Below are 6,000 nucleotides of genomic sequence, written 5' to 3' on the forward strand. Positions count from 1 at the left end.
GGAAATCTGGCCATTTTGGGGTACACAGGAATTCCACAGCACGCCTGACTCGGCTTGCTTATGGAAGCCACGCCACATCATTTCCCCAAGTTCCACAGATTTTTACACTTTTTTTATTTGGTCTTGGACATAATTTGTGCAAATAGAAATTTGCACAAATTATAGCTGCAAATTGTGGAAATTTTCATGATTTGTGTAAATTAAGGCCATAACGTGAGTATTTTCTGCAAATTACAGTTATGGTTTGCACAAATGACATTTTATGCAAATATACCGGCCAGCTGCCAGAAGATAGAATGAAGTTGGGGTGTGTGTGTGTGATTTCATCAAGCTCCATCTCTGTCCAGATTCCCCTCACATGCCTATTCATGAGTTTGCCACATAAGTAGATCAGATCTTCCACAGTGATGCTAGGCTGTGCATACACAAAGTTTTTCATAGTTATTGTGATACAGGACTAGTTGCATGAATATCATTGACACCAAGAAAAATTAGCTTTGCCCTTCATATCAAAGCCAAGAGAGAAAAACAATGTAAGAGACAATATCTGAATTTGGTCTCCCTCACAAGAACGTTGTTTAATCAGAAACGCCGTGCACTGCATCTCACTAGCAAGCATCTCAAAGTGAATGGTCTGTTTGCAAAGGTTTCCACTCCTCTCTCATGATCACACCCACAGCAAGAGGTGCAAAGGCACAGGAGGCATAACATCTCACCTTCATACCGGGATGTGAACTCCATTTTACAACATATCACTTGCTAACACTACCATGGATTTAAATAGGACTGGGAATTATTGACAGAAAGTAATACAAGGGGAACAACATATGCCAGTCACACAGCACCAAAACAAATCCTCACTGAGTCAAAGGCAGTGTGCTAAAACAAACAAATAAAACAAAACCATCTATGACTATTTCATTATACTTGGGATTTTTTTTAGCACATGTCGATGTTTGGGTTTGATTTTTTTACTTTGCCATCTTAAAAAAATATATTGCTGAATTGACTTGAAGTGTGTTAAAAGGTGAACCCTTAGGCATGGTCTGGGAATACAGACAGGGCACTGCAGCTTCCGAAACTTTTGAAAAGCAGGAGGAGGGCAAGGAAAAAGCTGCGGCAAAAGGACTTGGGGGTGCTTCCAGATGGAAGGCTCCTTGCACTGCTAATTATAAAGCATTGTGCAGTTCTTCCATCTTCTTCTCCTTAAGGGATTTTCTGCGGTATGGGAAAGTTTGAAAAAATGATGGGAGGGTTGTGACCGGAAGATGTCGTAACCTGGACCCACACCCGTAAAATTCCATGAATGAGGCAGGGCAATTGCACCATAAAAGTCATATCTGGATGCACCCTCTGGTGCTTGTATACACTGTCTGTCTATCTCTCGATAGATAGTTAGATACATTGCCAGTATGTTTCACTTTTAAGCAGTTCTTGTACCAATTTCTTAGGCATATACACCCAAGGACGGGCAAATCACCTCTACATACCCGACATCCACCTCTACATACCTGGCATCATCAAAATGATGGGTCCTTGACCTTTTTCTCTCATATGTGGGGGAAAAAAAGAACATTCCACATTGTGCACCTCCATCCTCCATATTGTACATCCATTATAAAGTTTTCAAATGAAGGAGTGCTTTAAAAACATGTCTCCTTTGCAAAATACTTTCTAATGACAGAAAGTGGTGGAGTGAAGGGCTGCAGAATCTGGAATCTATCTAATGGGATTCCATACTCCCAACATGCTTCCACACAATCAGGGACCCACTTTCACTGTTTTTTGAATTCCTCTAGGGTTTGGATGGCCCTTGGACAAGATGCCTTCAAAGGGCTCCTTTACCTTAGTGAGTCCACCTTCTCATCAGAACTGCTGTCTGCTGCTATACCTCGTCTTCCTCCTTACTACTACTACCTCTTTGCTTGCCAGGCAGAGAGCCACAAAGGCAGTGGAACCAACTGCTCCTCCTTCACTCCACCATTATTATTATTATTATTATTATTATTATTATTATTATTATTTGCATTTCTATACCGCCCAACAGCTGAAGCTCCCTGGGCAGTTCTCTGTGCCGAGCAAGAAGCAAGTTAACAAGCAGGTTGCCATGGTGAAGAGGAGAAGCAGGTCCAAGGGGCTCTTGCTGGTGAACCCTCTGCTGGGATGTGGGCCCTCAGCAAGGGCCCTGCCCTGCCAACCCTTCATGCCAGCCCTGTTTGGGAAGATGAGATATTTAAAAGGGAAAATAAATATGAGTCCTACCATAGTGACCAGTTATGTCACTATGAGCAACACAAAGGGGAAAAGCCATATGGTTTGGGTCCAGGTTACCTGCGGGATCACCTTCCCCCATACAATCCACCCCACACTCAGTCCTCTGGGGAGAATTATTCCAGTCAGCCAAAAGTAGGCTGACAACTGTTATCCAGAGGACCTTCTCTTCTGCTGCTCCCAGACTGTAGAATGGCCTGCCGGGAAAGATTCCTCAACTTAACACTCTTTCTGAGTTTAAGACAGCCATAAAGACCAATCTCTTCTGGCAGGCCTACCTAGATGAATTTTAAACCTAAGGATTTTAAGATGTTCTGATTGTTATTTTAATATTGTACTGGTTTTATATGCTCTTTCAATCAGTTTTATGCATTTGATTTATGTTATATTATTGTATTTAATGTTGTTCCCCACCTCGATCCAGAGGGAGAGGCGGGAAAGAATTTAAAAATTATTATTAGTATTATTATTATATAACAACATGAGAGCCATCTTACTCCAATTAGTTCCCAATTCAAGTATCATCAGCAAAAACAAACAAACAAAATAACCCCCCACCTGCAATAAAGAATATGTTCTCATGAGCCAACTGACAGTAATTGTAAAATAAATATTTGCCACAGAATTCAAGCTGGCCCAGTCTGAGCCTGACAAACAGAGAGCACTTGTAGTCAATACTGCGGATTGCGGAGGAAACAAAATCCATTATGCCGAGACCTTGTGATGTTCTTTATCTGATCATAATGTGGAAATGCAGCATACTTTCTCCCTTAAGGGACACAAAATGGTCTATCATTATGACTGCATTTTAAACCACTTTCATGAGGGTCAAAAACACTTGTAAACAACCATGATTTTAGCCTAAGGATATGTTTTCCTAGTTTCCAGAAAAGAGGAGCACAGCATTTGCTCAGAATGGAACTGGATATGAGGTAGGGTTTGTACCCAAAATAGTAGGGATGTGCTCCGCTCCGATTAGGAGCGTAGAAGCAGTAGCGGATTGGCCTGCTCCGCCTTACCCTGAGGCGGAGTAGGAGCGGACCGCGGACCCCCTAGAAGCAAGGCGAAGAGAAGCGCCCATTTTTCGGAGCTCCGAGTTCAGGCGGAGCGCTCCGGTCGCCATCTTGAAAACATTTCGCCATAGGATTGCATTGCGGCAAATAATCGCGCATAACTACGTTGTTTTTGAAGCTATCATTCTGAAAATTCTTGTGCACAGAGAGTCGTGGATGGGGGTCATTTTGAGACCACTCTCACCTCTCTGCGTTGTCTGGGTCGCGTGCTATATTTTTGTGAAAATCGGGTCAACCGCGCGGCTCAAACGGCGTTTGGCTTTTCGCCCATAGGATTGCATTGAGGGAAAGAATCGGGGATAACTGGGGGGGGGTTTAAGCTATCATTCTGAAAATTCTTATGCACAGAGAGTCGTGGATGGGGGTCATTTTGAGACCACTCTCAACTTTCTGCATCGTACGGGTCGCGGGCTATATTTTTGTGAAAATCGGGTCAACCGCGCGGCTCAAACTGCGTTTTCGGCTTTTCGCCCATAGGATTGCATTGAGGGAAAGAATCGGGGATAACTGGGGGGGGTTTAAGCTATCATTCTGAAAATTCTTGTGCACAGAGAGTCGTGGATGGGGGTCATTTTGAGACCACTCTCAACTTTCTGCATCGTACGGGTCGCGGGCTAGACGTTTTTAAAAAATCGGCGGGAAAAATACCTTTTTCAAAGGGCTGAGGGGCAGAGTCAGCTCCCGGTCATGATGATCCCAAAGTTGGAGGAGGGCATAGGCAAAACAGGTAACTTGGGATTCTGGGAAACTTCTCTTTCTTCATCTGAACGGGCTTTCCCCCGTGTTTTTTAACACAGTAGCCCCACCAAATGCACAAACACAACCTGAAATCATATACTAAGCCAAGAATAAGAGATAGAAACACAGCACTGCTCCCCACCCTAACCTTGGTGAACAACTGAATCGATGTGGTGCAAGGGGATGAGCTCCCCTAGGGCATCTCATCGTGGACGTGCCCCCACTCTCTCCTGCACTGGAAGGCCATTAGAGCCTTCCAAAGAGAGTAAAACGGTGGAGCAATGCCTATCATGAGTTGAAGTGAATGGTCACTTTTCAGTGGTGGAGCAATGCCTGTTATGAGTCGAAGTGAGCGTTTTACTTCTTCTCAGAGCTGTTGGTGGCTGTCAGTGTCTTGAACTGGCAGCTACTTCCCCCTCCCCCGGGCACGTCCCCCTATTGCTGGTAAAAGACAGATATAGCCTTTTTAAAAAAATTCTTCTTGCTGTTTATTGAGCAACACTGCTGCTTTTAATTCCACCCCTCCTTTGTTTATTGATTGATTTATTCCATTTTATATGCATTACTGGCTTATCCTTGGCTCACTTCTTTATGCCCCCAGAAATGCCAGCTGCATGCCTGCCTGCCTTCCCTCCGTCCTCCCCTGCCCACCTCGCAGGGATGTTGTGTGTGGGGTGCCCGATTTTCAAAAATTCGCCAAAAATCAGGGGATGATGGGATTGCTTTGAAACTTGGCGTGCGTGTGTATATCCCCATGAGGTGTCATGGTGCCAAACATGAGGTTTCTAACTTGAACAGAAAAAAAGTTGTATAATTTTTTAGCTTTCAATGCAAGCCTATGGGGGGGGGGGAAAACGGAGCTCCGGATCCGGAGCTCCGGGCGGAGCGGAGCGGAAGTGGGCGGAGCGGGGGCGGGGCGGAGCGGCCCGATCCGGAAAATGGCGGATCTGCAAGTGAAGCGGAGCAGGGGGTCCGTGCACACCCCTACAAAATAGTAGCCCTTCATCTTTGCCCTACCCACGCCAATGATGTAAGCTGAGGAAATGAGAAAATGCCATAGGTGAACCAGACTAAATGTTACAGAGAGGGGTGAGGGAGAAGAAATTGTTACATTTATGGTAGCAGCCCCCATGCCCAGCATAATAACTTGTTCTCTCTTCGCTGTTGGTGATTCAGTGTCTGCTTCACATCTTCAGGGCGCAATCCTATTGGGATGCCTGTCAGACTCTCAACTCAGAGGCTGATGGGTTTCTTATGTAGAGTGTGGAGGCAATCCACATCCTCCAGCTCTGCATTTTTGTTAGATGGGCTTTTGCAACCATCTAACTGGGGCTCTGCAGAGCGGGAGGGAAGGAGGCTGGAGGATCCCTCATAAACCATCATCCCCAGTCCCCTCCCTGCCCACAGACATACCCCCTTTCCCTCCTCACTGAGGTCACCTTTGTGACCTTGGAGAGGCAGCTGGAGCGGTTCTCTCCATGCTGGCTGTGAGGTGGAGGGGTGGGGAGCTCAGACACCTGGGTCCAAGATTGGAACACTGCCTCCAACCTTGGATCCAGGAGTCCAAACTGTCCTGTGGCCTCCCAGACACTGTCTACAGGCCATAGGATAGGGTGACCATATGAAAAAGAGGACAGGGCTCCTGTATCTTTAACAGTTGTATTGAAAATGGAATTTCAGCAGGTGTCATTTGTATATATGGAGAACCTGGTGAAATTTCCTCCTCATCACAACAGTTAAAGCTGCAGGTGCCCTGCCCTCTTTTAAATCTGGTCACTCTAGTATAGCTCCTGCGCTTTAACTGTTGTGATGAAGAGGGAATTTCACCAGGTTCTCCATATATACAAATGACACCTGCTGAAATTCCCTTTTCTATACACCTCTTAAAGATACAGGAACCCTGTCCTCATTTTAATAT

This window comes from Elgaria multicarinata, chromosome 8 (assembly GCF_023053635.1).
Source record: "Elgaria multicarinata webbii isolate HBS135686 ecotype San Diego chromosome 8, rElgMul1.1.pri, whole genome shotgun sequence".
Lineage (NCBI taxonomy): Eukaryota > Metazoa > Chordata > Lepidosauria > Squamata > Anguidae > Elgaria > Elgaria multicarinata.